This window comes from Hemibagrus wyckioides, linkage group LG09 (genome assembly GCF_019097595.1).
Source record: "Hemibagrus wyckioides isolate EC202008001 linkage group LG09, SWU_Hwy_1.0, whole genome shotgun sequence".
Taxonomy (NCBI): domain Eukaryota; kingdom Metazoa; phylum Chordata; class Actinopteri; order Siluriformes; family Bagridae; genus Hemibagrus; species Hemibagrus wyckioides.
The window spans coordinates 26182239-26200990 of record NC_080718.1 but is presented as its reverse complement, the minus strand read 5'-3'; the positions used below and the strand labels follow the sequence as shown (position 1 = coordinate 26200990).

General features: G+C 36.0%; 1 pseudogene; it reads right to left on the bottom strand.

Annotated features, from left to right (window-relative positions):
• Positions 1 to 616: 616 nt before the first annotated feature.
• Positions 617 to 5599, bottom strand: LOC131359913 (up-regulator of cell proliferation-like; annotated as a pseudogene).
• Positions 5600 to 18752: the final 13153 nt, after the last annotated feature.

Below are 18752 nucleotides of genomic sequence, written 5' to 3'. Positions count from 1 at the left end.
ATGTACATAGGTAAATATGTGTGTGTAATGGAAACAGTGTTAGACTGAATGAAAATGATGAACTATTAATTTACTATTTTTATTAGTTTATTTGTAAATCACTTTGCAATGACATTTGTCCTTGCAACTAGATCTGATTGACATAACTATGTTCTGATTGATATATATAACTATATTCATGATCTAACTGCAGAAAGAATTTATACCATAAATTCATTAAAACAACACAAATAACATTAACAAAGTAAACATTTGTAACTAAATGATTAATGAAAAGAGTTGTAACATTTCAATTACCATCCCAGACAAAAAAATAATCCAATCATTAAAATGAACACACATTTACTACACATTAAAAAAAACAAAAACAAAACTGTGTATCATTATAGACAAACAGATATAATGTTTATATTATTAAATCTCGTAAATTCAGAATTGTAATAAAACTGATTCTATGTACATTTAGATAATAGTAGGTAAAAAGATCAACTGTCAGGCATAGCTAACACACCACTTTCTGCTTTACCTGAGCAATAACATTAGTGATGGAACTATGATTGATGAAGTTGTCTTCTTAACAAATGGCAATATTTTTGGACATTTTGCCAGTCATTCATTATTTAATATTAAACATGATCTTCAGACTAATAAAAGCCTGATCTTTAGTGATTCTATTCCATGCATCTGGATACACAGCTGGCAATGCTTCATACCTTTCTGCAAATTCCTTATTGAACATCACCAGCACATACTTCCAGTAATTTGAGGCCTCTATAGACATGTCAGGTGCAATGTGCCAGTCTGGGTAGTACTTCCGGTAGTCTTTGTAGGGATGAGGTTGGAAATCCGTTTCATGGTTTTTAAATGTCCCATTGCCATGAACACTAGATGTACAAATCTCTTCACAAAGGATATTATTCTTTATGTATCTGTACCTGCCAAGTCCTTGTGGTCTGTGAACAGTTGCATGGTGTAGCTGATGTTCCTTTCCTCCTGCCTCACATGGTGTTCTGCAAAATGGACACTGCACTCCACATCCAAACACCCTCTTGAAAAGCTCATCTTGTGGTTTTACTGACACATTTTTCAGTGTTTCAGTGATATCAGTTGTTTCTGAGATCTCCTTTGCTATTTGCTGTTTCAGGTCATCAATACATTCATAAAGACTTTTGGTGAATGGATCACAACAGCTTGTGTTCTGAAACAGGACCCTGTCCACTGTACTCATGGGTATTGAGAGGACATCACTCATAGTTTTACAAAGATTCTTGATCAAAATTGTGGTACTTTCTACAGTATTGGGCAAAGGAGACCCATTGGGTTCAAGCTTAGATGTTTCCACTGTTTCTGTCAGGTTTTTAATCATGATTTCCAGCTTCTTCATTTTTAATTTTTGCAGAGATATGTCTTTGGAAAAGCATTGAACAATGTGACTGTATATCCAGTCTTTGACATAATTCTCATAATGTAAAATGTACTTTACAAATTCATTGAAGTTTGAATTTTCCAGCAGTTCCTTCTGAACTGTGTACTGAAACAGTGTTCGTGAACCATACTCAGTAGATTTACTCTCCAAAATTGCATCAACAATGTCAGGTCCAATGGACTGGTCGATGTACTCAGTCACTGCTGGTTTCAGACAGAGCTGAGTAAAGTCTTGTGCTTTCCTCCTTGAGCATTGATCCCTCTCTCTGTACAAATCAATGAAATCAGAGAGATACTGACTCTTAAATTTCTGTAAATGTTTTAATGGATCTTGCTCAGCGAGATACTTCCTGTGCATCTCTGTGAATTTCTGAGAGGCAATGCCACAAATGTGCAATTTCAGATCAAATTCAAATTTGGTAGTGTATTTGGTACCTGCTTTTTTTAGGTGTTCTTCAGTTTTATCAAGCAGATCTTTTGTAAATGTAGTTTGGTAATCACCTTTGGATTGTGTGAACTGTTCAATCATCCTGGTACAATTGGTAACGACATCAACTGCAATGATCTGTAGATCCTGCTTTGTACTACGGTGTGCAAAAATTAAAGCTTTTAGTTTTCCGTATCTCACATGTTCTTTCTTGGCCTTGGGTTAGGGTTAGGGTTAGGGTTAGAAAAACATTAGTTCAGAAAAACATCATGAGAAACATTTTTTTCTGGAAGACCAGTGATGTTTCCCACCTCTTGTGTCCACATTGTCTCAAAATCTGCTGTCAGATCCTCATCAGTCACCTCATCTTCACGATTTTTGTAGTTCTGCAGTAATTTTAAGACCTGTTTTTTAATTCTATCAGATTGCTTATTTTGTATGTCTTCTACTTTCTCCTTGGTTTTTCTCTTCTCAAGAGCAGCTTCAAATCTCCTTCTCACTTCATCTGTCATTTCAGTCTGCAGAGATTTAATGCAATTAGCAAAATCAGCTTTGTACTTTTCTACCAAATTTACATAAGTCATTCTTTTTATAGTAGTTTTTCAGTCATTGATTTGGTTTGATCTGCAATCTCTTCGAGTAGGTTTTTCTGCAGTGTTCCAGCAACATCATCCATAGAACTGGTTTCAGCATTAGATAGTTGAACTTCTGCACTAGAAATCAAATTGAAGATATGTCTTCTGAAAGACCACTCCCAGTCTGAAAACTCTTTCCAAAGGTTCTCATAGGCATGGGCCACAAGACTGTTTCTGAAACTAAAGATGAAATTCTCAAACTTCACTGCCTTCCACAAGCTACTCATCCATTGCAGGAACTCTGAGATCTGGATAGGTTGTTCATCCCTCCTTTTTTTAAGCATCTCAAAGAGATTGTTCTTAAAATCAAGAACAGCCACACTGTAGCCTGTATTAACTGGTGCCATTGGTGGTGTGCCATGCCATAGGCCTGGTATATACCAGCTATTCTTTTCCACATCATAATCCAAAACATCAGTGAATTTCTTCACATCAGGCTGCTTTTCCATCTCAGCTGCAATCACTGTCATCTCATTTAACTGGTCCAGGAGCTTTTTTCTGTCAGTCATGTTTTTCTCATGTGCTGAAACAACTCCAACATTTTGGTGGACAAAGTGGCAGACTGTTTTTTTACCAACTTCCTTCATCCGTAAAAAAGCATGAACTGCTATCTGCAAGACGTCCTTCATCTCTGTGAAATTCTCCATTGCTATATTGATGATGGTTACATCACTAAGACCAATCACAAATGTAGCGAGTTTGTTGTCATGCTCATAACTGTCCTCCAGTTGTGCCAGTGCTGGTGATTTCAAACCCTCTGTATCAATCAGAAGGACAAAGTCACAAAGTAACTCTTCCTTCAAGTCTTTACCCACAGGTATGAGAATCATGAATGCTCCACGTGTGCATCGTCCACTACCCACTGCAAACTGGACTCCAAACATAGTGTTGAGCAGTGTTGATTTACCAGTACTCTGAACCCCTAACACAGTTATTACCAGCAAACGGCTCTTCTCCCCAACCATCATGTGAAAATCCATGAGAACATCACTCACCCATTTCTCTGGGATATTTGATGCATCTCCATCAAGTATCTCAAGAGGAAACCCAGCCAGGAGCAGTTTGGCAGCCAGAGTAGGAAGACTGCTAATTTTATCAGATATTTTGTTTGAACCAAATGAAGCAGCCTCATATATTTGTCCCATTTCTCTCATGTAATGCTCTATGCCAAGAGAACAATCAAGAAGTTCCTGGTCTAATCGGGCTATAGCATCTCTGTCTTTCTTTTGTTCACACTGTGCATATTTGTGCCGAAGTTCTGATGCTTGTTTGCAAGATTGCATGTCCAGCTTTATTTCCAACCATCTGAGAAAAAAGGCTCGCTCGATATCATCAGAGGTTGACAATGCCTTTGTTAAAATCTCCATTGTTTCTGTCATCGTATACTGGATTTGTTTGTTCCATATTTTTCATCTTGAAGTTGGACTTTATACTCCTCCAAACTCAGGTTCGACTGAATGTTGTAATTGGCATTGCTATTTTTCTATCTGTCCCAGTCTTTTCCAGTTTTCACCTTGCAGTGGCAGCTGTGTCTTTTTATATTCCACTATGGGATGAACTCCAATACGTTTCACTATTTCCTCCGCTGTTCCCTCTGCTGACACACAGGCTCTGCTTTCATCAATGCTAATGCATAATTCTTGAGCAATTCTCTTCATAGCCTCGATTTCATATGAACTATGAGGCTCACCCAGCACTTTTGTAATTGCATAGCTGATCAACTTTGAGAATGTTGCCAAATTCATGCGTTTGCTTTTCTGAATGATGTGATCTCTTTCCAACTGCAGAGCTTTAATTGATGACTTCATTTTCTCACTCATATTTCCCTGAGTGTTGACCACAAGAAAGCATTTGGATTTCATTTCATCCAAAGAGTCAAACAGCTTTTGCTCATTTTCATTATCACTGTCCAGGAAACAAAGACAGCTGTTGACACCTGAGTAAGGAAATTGAATTGGGTTTTAAATTCGCAAGCATCTCCTCTTAAATTAGCAATAGCCACCGGCTCAGGAAACACATCAATGTTTTTGTTTCCACATGGCAGACTCCAGCAGATTTCAACCATGCCATTAGCGATTAATCTTGGAGCAGATCCTCCAATCATTTCTCGATGGCAAAAAAAATTCCTGGTGCTGCTGTGAATTGTTCAGCACTTGGTTCAAAACCTGTGACTTGGACAAGCTGCAGTTGCTTAGCCTCACAAATGAAATCATAGGAATTTTTGCATGAACAACACTGTCTTCAACAAACCCTTTAGATTCTGACATTGATTGCGGACGCCATTCTATCAAGATACCTCTAAGAGCCCATAACATAAGAGTGCATTGATTATGAACTCCTTGAGGTAACACAAATGGGACTGCAAACTGGCATTTTGACATTTTTAGTGCCATTTCTTGCTGAAGGAAACTGTCAGAACAGGTGAAGAGTGCAGTGAGGACATCGAGAAGATTTGGAGTAGTATCACAGCTCTGCTCAGCAAACAAATCATATGATTCATTACTTTCACCAGGTACACATATTACAGATCTTGAATTTGAATTGATCAGCAGTTTGCGTAGGAAAGCCCAAGGTATTTCTTGCAGTGAGTGAACCTTTTCATCAGATAAACTGGCACTGTTGATCTCCAGCAAAGACTTCAGAGTCAGCTTGTTTGGGTAGAAATTTCTAAGGCCCAGTGTTTTCAGAAATGCAAGTAGATCTGAAAATTGAGATACATTTATATCAAAATTAATTTTACTATTTTTCCTCAGATCTGCTAAGGAATCTGAGCTTCCAAGTTTATATCACCCATGCTAATGTATATTTAGACATGTACGTTTTTACATTTGATATAATATAATTATAGTTCTTTAGAAGTATTTTAGTATTCAAATAGTCAGGTTATTGTACACATTATGTATGTTTTATGTTATAATCCAGTAATCCAGTTCTAATCATTTATATAGTTTGTAAAATAACATGAATAACAATATTGTGGAATTAAAAGTGAATTTGAGTTTCTCTTTTCCCAGCTTTCACGCACTACTGTGGCCACCGGTTTTTACTCACCATTTTGCTGCCTGGTCTCCATCAGTGATGATTCTGATCCACAGTCTTTTACTAAAGGAAACAAGTTTTTTAAGCAATTGGCAAGTATTGTTAATCAACACAAATATAGTATAGTATCATATGCAATTAATCAAAAACAAAAACAAATTGATATTTCATCTGTATCATCTGAGTCATCTATAAGTTAGTAGGTTATAACAGATTTTCAGACATCCCTGTAGGAAAAAAAAAACATGACCACTACACCATTTAGACATGTATTCCAAAAAAGAAGTGGTTCTTTATTTAGATCCTGCTTGCAGTTTTTCAAAAAGGCTGACATCAATAATTTTAATATTTATTATGAACAGTTTCACAGTGGATCCAGTGTCCATCCTGGAAACAGAGGGCATGAGGCAGGAAAACACCATGGATGAGATGCCAGTCTATCACAGGGAACAGTCTATTTACAGCTGTGAAGAGGTAATGCTACCCCCTGTACCACTTTGCCACCAATGTCACTACTTTCATTACAAAATCTTTTGGGATAGGAAAAAATGGAACAAATAATTCAGATTGGTAACACCCTATTTGGAAAGGCCACTTGTTTACATTCTGCAAACAGTTAACAAATCATTTACAGCCTGCGAGCAATTATGCTTATCATTTTTAGTAATTATTGGTAGCACCATATACAGCACCTAAGGGCTGTCCAAAATTCAAAGCAAATCCAAAGTAGTATGCAACTAGAAAGATGAAAATATTCTATTTGAGCATCCACTTGTTCCATGGGAAGGTGTGCCCTCAAATTGCCAAGTCAATGGGCATTGCAGCGTGCTATAGATCAAAGACCAAACAGGAGGTGTGAGAGTTCTTGGCACTGGGTGGCTATTAATATTGGCCAGTTTTGTATGTTCTTACCTTATTTTTAGATATCACTAGTATTCAAAGTGCTTCAATCAGGAATCACCAGAACCAATCCAGTACTCAAAGGTGAATGGACAGGAGACTTGCCTAATGGATGAATGGAGAGAAACCAGACTCAAAAGGGAACCAGTATTGTACCTCACATCCATCGGTAGACCATAGATGACATTTCCCAAACACAAAATAATGACCCCATGCTTCCTGAATGCCCTCTGATTAAATAATTTGTTCCACAGCTCCATGAACCATGTAAGACCAGCTTATACATTAGGTCTACCCTTTGCTCAGGACATTCCTATACATCATTTTAGTGATCAAACAGATTCTGGCGGCTTTACCTGAACCATTATGTGACACAGTTTGTCCAATATAGGCAAGTATGTGCACATTCAGGAGTCCCTTGAAACCCTCTCACTGTCCTGTTTGAATCCATACCACATCATCACTGGTCTCAGTTCAAGATTCAAGCAATAAATTTCATACCTGTATGCCAAGGTTACACCATAGCCCTGGATGGACTGTCCATCTGCATTATCAAATCCTACCTGTGCTCTGGTCTGGCTTTTTAAATGTTGGTCCAATCTGGATGAATATCCTCAAATTAATTCTGAGAATGTACATTTATGCCCATGTTCATTATATAACTCTAATGAAGCATATAAAAGGAAAAAGGAGCAACATAAATATTGTTTTGACAATACAACTGATGTTTATTTATTTTCTTTATTGGCATGTCCCTTTAATCCTGTTTTCATTAGTATTAAAAGAGTAAATGTATTAAAAGAGTAAATGTATTAAAAGAGTAAGTGTTAAATTGAGATATTTTTCTCTACAAATAACTGAACATTAACTCACGTCTTAGCTCCTTAAAAGAACGACTCGGTACATTGCTGGTCAGAACTCCTGAACTGTTGTTCTACAGTTTGATGAAGCCATCAAATAAATTTCCCCTCAGAATTGTTTTTTCTTTATTAAACAAGCAAAGCACTTTACAGTTCTCTGTTCCCCATTCACATCATTGGAATCCCCACAAGCAGGCCAACCACTTACCATTTTCACTTTCTCTTCCTGGTATGTTTTGCGTCTCTCACTAGTACAACTTTCCCTCTGAAAGTTCAAGACATTAAAAGCACAAGACATTCATCAACTATCATTTACTGTAAAAGGCTGTTTACATTGATTGAGAATTAGTGGATAGTCAGTTAATAAATATGGACAAAAATACCAAAATAGTCTGTATTATAAATAACAGTGTTTCATGAGGGAACCTGTATTTGGTCTTTTGGCCTGTGTCTGAACAACTTGTTAGCAATTTCAACAAATTGCACATTCTAGCCTGATTGTATGTATGTAAATGTACAGTGGGTGAACCAAGTATTAAACATGTCACCATTTTTTTCTTAGTAAATATATTTCTAAAGGTGCTATTGACATGAACTTTTCACCAGATATTGGTAATAACCCATGCAATCCATACATGCATAGATGTCCATAAATTAAGTTATGTGTAATAATGTAAAATGACACAGGGAAAAAGTATTGAACACATAAAGAAAGGTGTGTTCTAATTACTGATTACAATCAGTAATTAGAAAGCAATCCTGCCCCTTGTCAGTCCAAATTAATATCAGCCTGTTCAGTCCCAACTAATGGCCTATGAAAAGGTGTCTAATTACCAAAGTGTCATACAACAAATATCTTATGGTGGGTAAAAGCAAAAAAAAAAAAAACACCTGGAATTAGGCAGGTACAATTATTTCAAATAAAACAATAAGATAACAATGCACTCAACCACCATGACCTGTACACACGCTCACCACACAAAACTCCATTGCTGAAGAAAAAGAATGTTAAAGCTCGTTTAAAGTTTGCTGCACAACATTTGGACAAACCTGTGAAATACTGGGAGAATGTAGTCTGGTCAGATGAGACAAAATTGAACTCTCTGGATGCAATAATACACACCATGTTTGGAGGACAAATGGCACTGCACATAACCCCAAATTCACCATACCAACAGTGACGTTTGGAGGTGGGAAGATCATGGTGTGGGGCTGTTGTTCAGCTACTGGCAAACTTCATATAATTACAGGAAGGACGAATGGATAAATGCACAGAGACATTCCTGATAAAAATCTGCATTCATTTTCTATGCAGCGGTCTGTTGGGGATGTAACATGAAGGTGGCAGAGAGAAATAAACTGGACAAACTAATCAGGAGGGCTGGCTCTGTGCTTGGCATGGAGCTGGACCCAGTTCACATTGTTATTGAGAAAAGAATGCTGTCAAAACTCCACTCAGTCCTGGACAACCCTTCTTATCCACTACACAGCATGCTGGTTAATCAGAAGAGCACATTCAGCCAGAGACTGATCACTGCCAAGTGTAGCACTGAGCGCTTTAGGAAATCTTTCATCCCTGTGGCAATAAAACTGTACACTTCCTCCCTTTCAGTGTTGGACATTTTCTTTTTCATGTGCAATTTCATGCACATTAGTGCTTTTAGTAATTATAGGCCTTTTCATGCACATTACAATTTTACCATTTTTTTCTATCATGTACAATACAACTGTACCATTATCACCTGTTAAAATTATCACCAAATTACAATCCTTGTGTGCGATATTACAGCTCTACACTAGTATTTGCACAGTATTTGTATTTATTTATTCTTTTTTACAGTTTATAAAACAGTGTATATATTTTTCTTTTTCTCTCATATTTTTATTTTCATTCGAGCAACTGTAACATGGCAAAGGAATTTCCCCCTGGGATTAATAAAGTTCTTTGAATCTTGAATCTTGAAACACCCATACATAAGCTCTATGTACAGTATACACATTTGACTGAAAACTCCAAATGAACATTGCTCTTTTAACAGGTTGTCAATAATAACCTATTTGGCTATTATAAAATGAAAATTATAAGCTTATATACATATATAAACTTCGCTAATAAGGGGGTTACACCCGCAACTTGTTTCTCCATACAGGAGGCATCTTGAAGCTGTCATTACCAACATTACAACATCTTGTAAAAATGTCATGTCTAGGATTATAATTGTACAAAAAGGCAGAGCAAATTTAATTGGACATATGAATACAACCATAAATAAGATGTTTATTTTTAATATTTTGTTTAGAATTATTTGCAGTCAATAAATACCTGAAGTGTAGAACCCATGGACCTCACAAAAGACAGGATTTCCTCATTTGTGATGCTTTGCCAGGTCTTTCTGCCTTTAGTATTGTCCTCAATAAGCGAAATGCATGCTAGATGGGGTTCAGATTAAGATTGCTCAAAAATTGTACTGTTTTTCAAGAAAACACACAGCAAATTAGTCTGAATAGGAAATATAGCAAAAGAACAGAACATGCTGATATGTCAGAGTTGATTTTGATGGAAATGATAAATGCTTTCTTCAAACTTTGCCTTTTGCAGCAAACACCTTCAAACACCTTTTGCAGCAATTACAGCCTGGGCATTCTAGGTGTCAATTTTCAAGATAATCAGATGAGATTTCACCCCATGCTTCCTGGAGCATCTCCCACAAGATGAATTATAAACTTTATTAAGCTGGTGCCTCTCATCTGACTTTGCTGAAACATATAACTGTGCATCATCAGCATATCAATGGAAGCTAAAGCAAAGTAGTGGGCCTAAAAGAACCTTGTGGAACACCAAACTTTACCAAGGTATATGTAGAGAAGTCACCATTTCCATTTATGAATTGATAACAATCAGTCAAATAAAACCTGAGCCAGGAAAAGTCTGTTCCCTTAACACCAACAATATTTTCTAGCTTATGGAGTAGAATAGTGTGATCAATGGTGTCAAACGCCACTCTACGGTCAAGCAACACCAGCAAGGAGACATAACTCTGATCAGTGTGATCAGTTTAGCAGCTGTCTCTATGCTAGGATAAGGCCTACATCCTACATACCTTTTGTGAATGTTATTCATATGTAAGAATGAGAATAACTGCTGTGCAACAACCTTTTCTAGGATCTTTGAGGTTTGATATATTTAGACAGCTGCCAGAGGTCGAGGTCAGGTTTTTTAATTAGAGGTTTTATAATTGCTTTTTTAAATAATTTACATAGCCAGTGCTAAGAGAATAATTGATTGCTAGAGTTGATTGCTACTGGTTTTATCTGTTAGAAGAAACATGTAGACAAGGGAGCTAGTATGCAAGGAAATTAGTCAATTAGATCAGTCTCCCAAAAGAGGAGTTAAATTTTAATTAAAATGTTCTTGCCATTGAAAGAAATCATGAACTGCTGCTGCATATTAATGGTGTTATTTTTTTAGGCTGGTTTTATTCCTATGTGTGTGTGTGTATTGTGTGTATATATATATATATATATATATATATATATATATATATATATATATATATATATATATATATATATATATATATATATATATATATATGTGTGTGTGTGTATCTATGTACAGTAGGACCTTGATTCACGAACACATTAACCCACAAACAAATTGATTCACGAACAAAAATATATATAAAAATGTATATATAAAAAATTCACGAACATGGTCCGATGGCCAAAATTTGAACAATCGCTCATCTCATGTGGGTGCATCCGAGCCGCTATGGGGGCTGCCATCTTGTTATTGTAGGGTACTGTACATCTCCCACGCACTTCCACCCACCAACTCCTTGAGTTGTACCATCCAAACAAAATTGTTACGAACAGGATCGTAGGTCACGAACATTTTGGAACACAAAAAATGTTTAGGAACGAACTGTGTTCGTGAAAGGTCAAGGTCCTACTGTATATATATATATACCGCCGCCGCACGCATGCAGAAGAGAGTCGCTCCTCGCCCCCTCCCTCTCCCTGAAAAACACAAGCAGCAGCGGTTTAGCACCCTGGATAGCGGCGGCGGCATAGAGTGGAAGCGGGTCAGCACCCTGGATAGCGGCGCCGGCATAGAGCGGAAGCGGGTCAGCACCATGGCTAGCGCCGCTAAATTAGAGTGCCGGGCGGAGCGGGAGAAAGCGCGCCAAAACGTTTTGGGCCAATCAGAAATGCCGGTAAGCTCTTCACCCTCCAGCAGAACAACACAACGGAGAGGCTGGTCCCGCCGGCTACACGAGATAAGGTTTGTTTCCTGTTGGATTAACAAGATTGTTATGTTTTGTTTTCAGGCAGCTCGGTTCAATGCTAGGCCTTTATGGTAGTACTGATGCTATGCCTTCTTCTTGCACCAGCTGTCTCCTGATGCTTCCAGCTTTTGCCAGGATCCCCTCACTTCTCTTTTATGCCTTTTCAGCGAAGAATTGTATTAGTTAGCTTTTGCTATTTTTTTTCTCCCTTTTTCTTGCTCTCCAGCTGTCCTGAGTTCCTTTTCTTCCCTTCTTTTCTGTTTAGTAAATAAATATATATATATATATTTGACACAATCTTTTCATGCCATCAATAAAAGATTAAAGACCACTTTAAAAATGACTAAATATAGCTTCCCTGTTGATCTTATGCTTATTTGCTCTATGCTCTTGGCTCTGGATTGTCACAAATTAAATAGGCCTGTACTGAGACTATGTGCTAAGCTGCAAAAAAAATTAGATCAGCACCTACCCAAATGGGATGAACGCCATCCTACCCAAACAGGCCAGCCTTGCCTTCAAAACTGCTCCAATCAGTTACATTTTTTACTAAGCACCACCTGGACATCCATTTTCTGTTCCGGACTGTTTAGGACTCTACAGGCACATTGCATGTTCTGACCTGGCCTTACTTGTGGATTTAACCTTTGTGTTTGCCTTTTCTTCTGATTGCCTCATTTTATTATCTGTTTTGGATTTTGGATTTTGTTTTGATTTTTGGATTGTGTTTTAAGGAAATAAACTTTAAAGAGTCTAAACCCTTCAGTTTGTTGCTGAATCATAGTCATAAGGTCTGAGAAAGCCACTTTTCTCTTCCTGGTGGTATGTTTCTTCTCATATTAGTCAACATTGCATTTGAAAGATATAGCATCAAATAGAACTGCTACAAAACATTCAATATACTAGAAACTTAACTTAGCAGCCTGGTGACATTTAGTGCATAGTCAGTTTAATTAAATATGGACCAAATTACTAGTAGTGTTTAGTGTAGTAGAGTAATATTGTTGCCAATATACCATGCTATGCTATGCTATGCTATGCTATGCTCTGCTATGCTATGCTATGCTATACTATACTATACTATACTATACTATACTATACTATACTATACTATACTATACTATACTATACTCAGTGGTGGACCGTCAGGACCAGCAAGGCCTTCTCTGCTGGCCTAAACAGCACTGATCTGAATCACTGACTTGCATTTTAATATATTTAATATATTTTTCCATGAATGTGTATTAAATTATTCCCAATTGTCTATTCTCTACATTTCATAGCTTTTCTCTCGGTTGCGCTGCTTCCAGTAGTGTATATTTATGATAAGAGTATTTATCCAATCATATTTCAGCTAGTGGCTGACATCATGGTTTGTGCGGCCGTAAGGCCTTCAGAATTAAAAATGCAGGCTCCCGAAGATTAAAATAAGTGGCAATGAAACTGTTCCATTAACCAGTTGGCATCACTGGGGCCATCTAGCAGGCATACGATTACATCAGCAATTTCCCGTCCTTTGATTGGATAGTTGGAGTAGTCAGAGGCAGCAACCCGCCCATATACATTGTTTCTATATTCACAGCGTCTCATTTTGGATGCTGCGTCCTCCAGAGATTGCAGTTTGCTGCATACGGCATCAAGAATGTCTTTTTGAGAAAAGTAACCATAATAAAATTGACCATTCCTTGTGAGGTGTGAAATACTGTAGACTAATTTCTTTTTTACTTTGTTATTTAACGGTTGATTAGTATGTCTTGCCGTGGTGTCCAGGGGCGATTCTAGAATTTTCATTTAAGGGGGGCTCAGGCCCCAGTGACGGTATAATAGTAAAAATAAATAAATAAATAAATAAATAAAATAAAGGTTTGACTAACAGGGTAGGATGGTAAACTTATTGCAGTATTCCACTGTATTGCATAGATGTGTATAACATTTGAGTACTGAACAAGCCAAATACGAGTCTTCCTGATCACACACACACACACTTGTCCTCTGATCCTCGCTCTGCAATGCCGCAGTCTGCGGATTGAAGAACGCGCTGAAATATAAAATATAAAATTTAAAGGGGACTGAGGAGATCACCAATTTGTGTACAGTTTATGGAGAATCGCAGAATTTTAGGAGGGCTGAGTAGAAAATGTCAGGGGGTCATAATGATGCTATAGAAGTGGATTAATTCAGGAAGGACACCAGTGAAGGCCTAGGTGTGAAATGCACGGTCCGCCACTGACTATACTATATTATACTACACTATACTATACATACTAGTGTTTTATGAGGGAAGCTGTATTTGATCTTATAATTGTTTAGGCAATTAAAAAAGCTTCTCTTTCTGTATAATTTTTTATGGAATGTTTTAGTGGATTGTCAGCATGTAACATGTAGCAAGACAGTACAACAAAAAGTGTATTTCACTGGAGTGGACAGCTCTATGCCAACAACATAAGTTGTTAGCACATATGTATAACATATGTATAACACGTTTTAAACTGATATTTAACTGAAATCTGCAATAAATATTTGTGTATAAACATACATTATATAATTTAAATTAACATAACACCAGCAGAGGTCCCCCTCTCCTTAGTTCTGAACTGTCACACACTTCCTGACTGTCAATCAAATCCTGTTCATGGACTGTCTATAATATAATATTTTGCAGATATTTCCATTATGTAAATCTGTAAAATTCTGTCTGATATCTCAAACCTGACCTTGTTTGTGGATTACTCTTTGGATTTGTCATTTGATTGCCTGATTATCTGTTCTGTATTTTGGATTGTGTTGTGTTTAGGAAATAAACGTATTATATAGAGTCTAAACCCTCTGTTGTGTTATAGTACAAAAATAACATGAACCTGCAGCCTGAAGTTTCGTGCAATTCAAATATAATGCATGTACATAGAAAGTGTGGTAAGCTTTTTTTTAATGGACATAATCTAAATATATTATCAGAAAGAAAAAACATGCAAAAAAAATGTATTATATATATTATATGTATTGAATGGTGGAATTAAATAGCAATGCAGAGCACACTTTAACCTGCAGTTTTATATTAACTTTATTATTCTGTGTATATTATTATTATTATTATTATTATTATTTTTATTATTATTATTATTGTTATTATGCTTTAAATAAAGAAGCAGAATGTGTAGATTTAACGCATGAAAGAAATTTTGCCTATATTTATACAAAAGAATACAAAATCCCTTCAGCACCTGGCCGGTAGTCACATGAGGAGACATGAAAAGGCTGCATGTAGGCAGTGATGCTGGTTCTGCCATCAAAATACACTCAAGATTAATAAGAAGATTTACAAATGCTAACTTTGCTTAAAAATGTTGTATTAAGTGCACTGCACTTATCATTTATTAACATTTTCTTTAACTAACTTTTTAATACATTTTATTGTTCTCTCTCTTTCTCTAGCTACACATGTTACTCCTGAGCTCCCAGTGTTATGAGTTCCCAATGTGACCACTTCTTCTCTCCAGATATGCCTGATCCATCCTGATGCTTTACCTCTGGTTGAACCCTTGTCACTAAGGATGGCTCCATGTAGACAGCATGACAAGTTGCTCAGGCCCTCTTGTTTGCACAATTTCACTTGAATATATACAGTTGTAGAAAAGATTTTATTCATAATCACACACTCCAGTGTTATACAAATGAGGATGAGGTTCCCTTTTCAGTCTGGTTCCTTACTCATATCATCTCAAGGAGCTTCTTCTTGTAACTGTTGCCTCAGCTGTGCTTATTAGGGATAAATATTCATTTATTTTTAAACTTTGTAAATTCAAATCTATATTTTTATATTTCTGTAAAGCTGCTTTGACATAATGTCCATTGTTAAAAGCTCTATACGATTAAAATTGAAATGAATTGAACTATATAATTTATTTGTTTGGACATTTAGTTCCCTGTCTACATGGTTAGGTCTAGTTTTTGGTTTATTTATAAAATGTCCTAAAATTTTATTTGGGCCAACAAAATGGTTCCCATTCAAATGTATTGTTTTCCAAATATCAGTAACTTCAGCTAAAAACTACACTAAAGCATATCATATATTAATATTTAAGACCCTAAATATAAAGTTTATCATGGAATCATTCAATTTTTGTCCATTCTCCAATGCAGATGATCTACTGAGTCTCAGTATACAGTTGCATCAGCTTATTCTTATAAACAACAGCGGTAAACAATGATCATTGTTTATTGAACTTGCAAAAGAATGCTGCCAGAAGTTACTTGACCAGATTCCACCTCATGGACGTTTACAGATTTGTGTTTTTATTTTCAAAACCTGCTTTATATAATGAAATATAATGATTGCACAACTACATGCAATTTTTACAAATTAAAGACACAACCCACATTCATTTATCTTCAGTAAGTGCTTGATCCTCATCAGGGTTAAAGTGGATAAAGAGCTTATCCTGGGTGTCAGGCAAGAATACACCCTGGACCAAACCTGAGAACCAGTAGCTGTACAGTGACAACACCTCTGGTGCACCGACATGCCACGCATACATATTTGTACAAATAATATACAGGAATTACACTACCTCTGATACAATGCCTCTTACCATAGCTCTTACCTGTTTAGTTCTTTCAAGACGGTCAGTAGCATTTTATTGGAAGAAAATAGAAGGTCCATCAATTGGTCACTGGTTAAAAGATTTATCACACTGTATTGTTTTGGAAGAATTGACATACAGTGTTAAGGGTAAACCTAAAGATTACTATAAAATATGGGGTCTTTTTATACAATTCCTTGAAAATACCAAAATAGCGATACAAGAAATGTTAGATTCCTCTCAATGCAGTGATTGATGTAAATGTGATGTACTTTTATTTGATATGGTAATATTTCCTTTTGTAATGTGCCCTTTTTTATTATTAATTTTGCCCTGTGTAATTAAACAGGTGAATGCTGAGGATGGGAGGGTTTGGGAGCAAGGGAAGATAGTTAAAAGTTATCTTCTTTGAATATTTTTTTGTTATCTTACATGTTTTTTCAATAAAGATATGTTTAAAGAAAAACAATAGCTCTCACAGTTTGTAGCATACTTTGCTTTTATTTTACCATTTAAACATTATTAAACATTTATTTTACCTTTAAACATTTTTTGCAAAATCAGGGCATAATAACATACAACCTCCCAATGTTGTTGTTTTTTTTTTTTACCAATTTGTTTATATCACAAAATGTCACAGACACAAGAATCACCTTAAAAGTGTGAACTCTGTCATGAAGACTTTCATGTAGCAGAAAACCTACCTCCTGATATGAAGTGCTGAGACAGGAGATTTCTTTCATGTATATTAAACAAACATTTCCTTATAGAAAACATCATCAAATAAACAATTCCACATTAGTCCTTGTTAATGATCCATACGTTTGATCTATTTATTACTAGCCTTGGGTTCAATTAGGCCACACAAATCCCTGAGATTTTGTTCTGCCTATAACCTGTAATTTGCAACGCTTCTGTTACAGAAAATGAATCCACACATGCCAACCATTAAAATGTATTTTAACAGTAGTATAATGTTTAATATTAAATTTGAAGGCATTGCACAATATCAGTGATGTTAAACATTTGATTTTAAGTACAGTCCTGTCACCAAATAACTGCACATGTATTAATCAGGGCTGCATTGAAAAAACTTTCTGATGACAGTGTCTTTGAGTACACTGTCCTAAATGTAATTAGTAGCATACTCAGACAAAATACGTTTTAAAAAGACATGTGAATAAATTGAGTAAAGCGAGTAAAGTTTGAGTCCAACTCCAACTCCAACAGTGTGAAAGGTCCCTCTATTTTTCAGTCTTATTGGCATGGGTGGTTTTGAGTCAGGTACACAATGGAGATCTGGCCAGTCTTGTATGCTAATATTATGATTACTTTATACCATACCTTTATTAATAAAACCATTTCTGTGACGGCTGACATAATACATGTGATTGGAATTCACATGTTACGTTTAATTCAGATTTACTTAAGGTTCAGAACTTTAGGACAAATATGCGGATAAGAAAATAATCCTGCCATTTCACACTAGTATCTCTTTATGTGTTCCTGATCAAAGATAAGAAAAAATATGTATACGCTTATAAAAGTAAAACGTGCAAATAGTGTCTTGTGCAATCCACATTTCAAAACACATTCGACATGTTTTGTCATGATTTTATCACCATACTGTCACCTGTCATGATTATATCTCTCTATCAGCACATACTGGCTTCAACATTGGAAATGGCATGCTGGTTATTTGTACGTGCTTCATTTCTCTTTCTATTTCTAGACTTCTTTGCACTATAATTATGAAAATATATTCATCACAGAAATATTTAGAATGTTCATGCAAAATGTTACACACAGGATAGTGCCCTTTCTTTTTTTGTATTTCGAGTATGTACAGGAATGCTGCCAAAAAATGTATCATAGTTCATAGTTTGCTCTACTTTGTTCTCTCATGGTTTTATCTCTATCCTTTCAGTTTATCAGCACAGAATGACAGGGCAAAAAATGTCACTTGGGCTCTTTCTGTGTGCTTCATGCATCACGTTGCTATTAGCTTCACAGTTGCTTATCTGGGGCTCAACAATAATATTTTTCTTATTTAAAGCATCACAAAAATTTTTACTTCTTGCCAGTAAAAGTAACTACAGAAAGTATGAAGTATTTTTGCTTGTGAGTTAATAGTTAAGTCCCAAATTACTAAAATGTAAATCTTACATTGTAGTTAGACATTTTTAAATTAATGTGTTCATTTATATGCATTAAGCGATTTTTCCTGGTCCAGGTGGTGATGGATCCAGGGCCTCACACACCCACACACCCACACACACGTAATCATACACTCATTCATGCCTAGATGTGCTTTAGTGTGACTAATCTACTGATTAAATAAACTAGGTGAATTTGTATTAAGGGGAAGCAGAGCAAGTTAAGCAGGTTATTTTATATAAACATATGTTATGTAACATTGTCTCAAATTTATCTATGTTATAAACTGTTTCTCATAATCTATTAAGAGTGTATATTTATGCCATTCATTATAAGACATTATTCTCAGCTTGACATATAACATTCTAGTCGCATTCATAATGAATTATGTATAAATGACACAAAGAAATCTGATGAATGCAAGAGATTAGTAGTTCAGT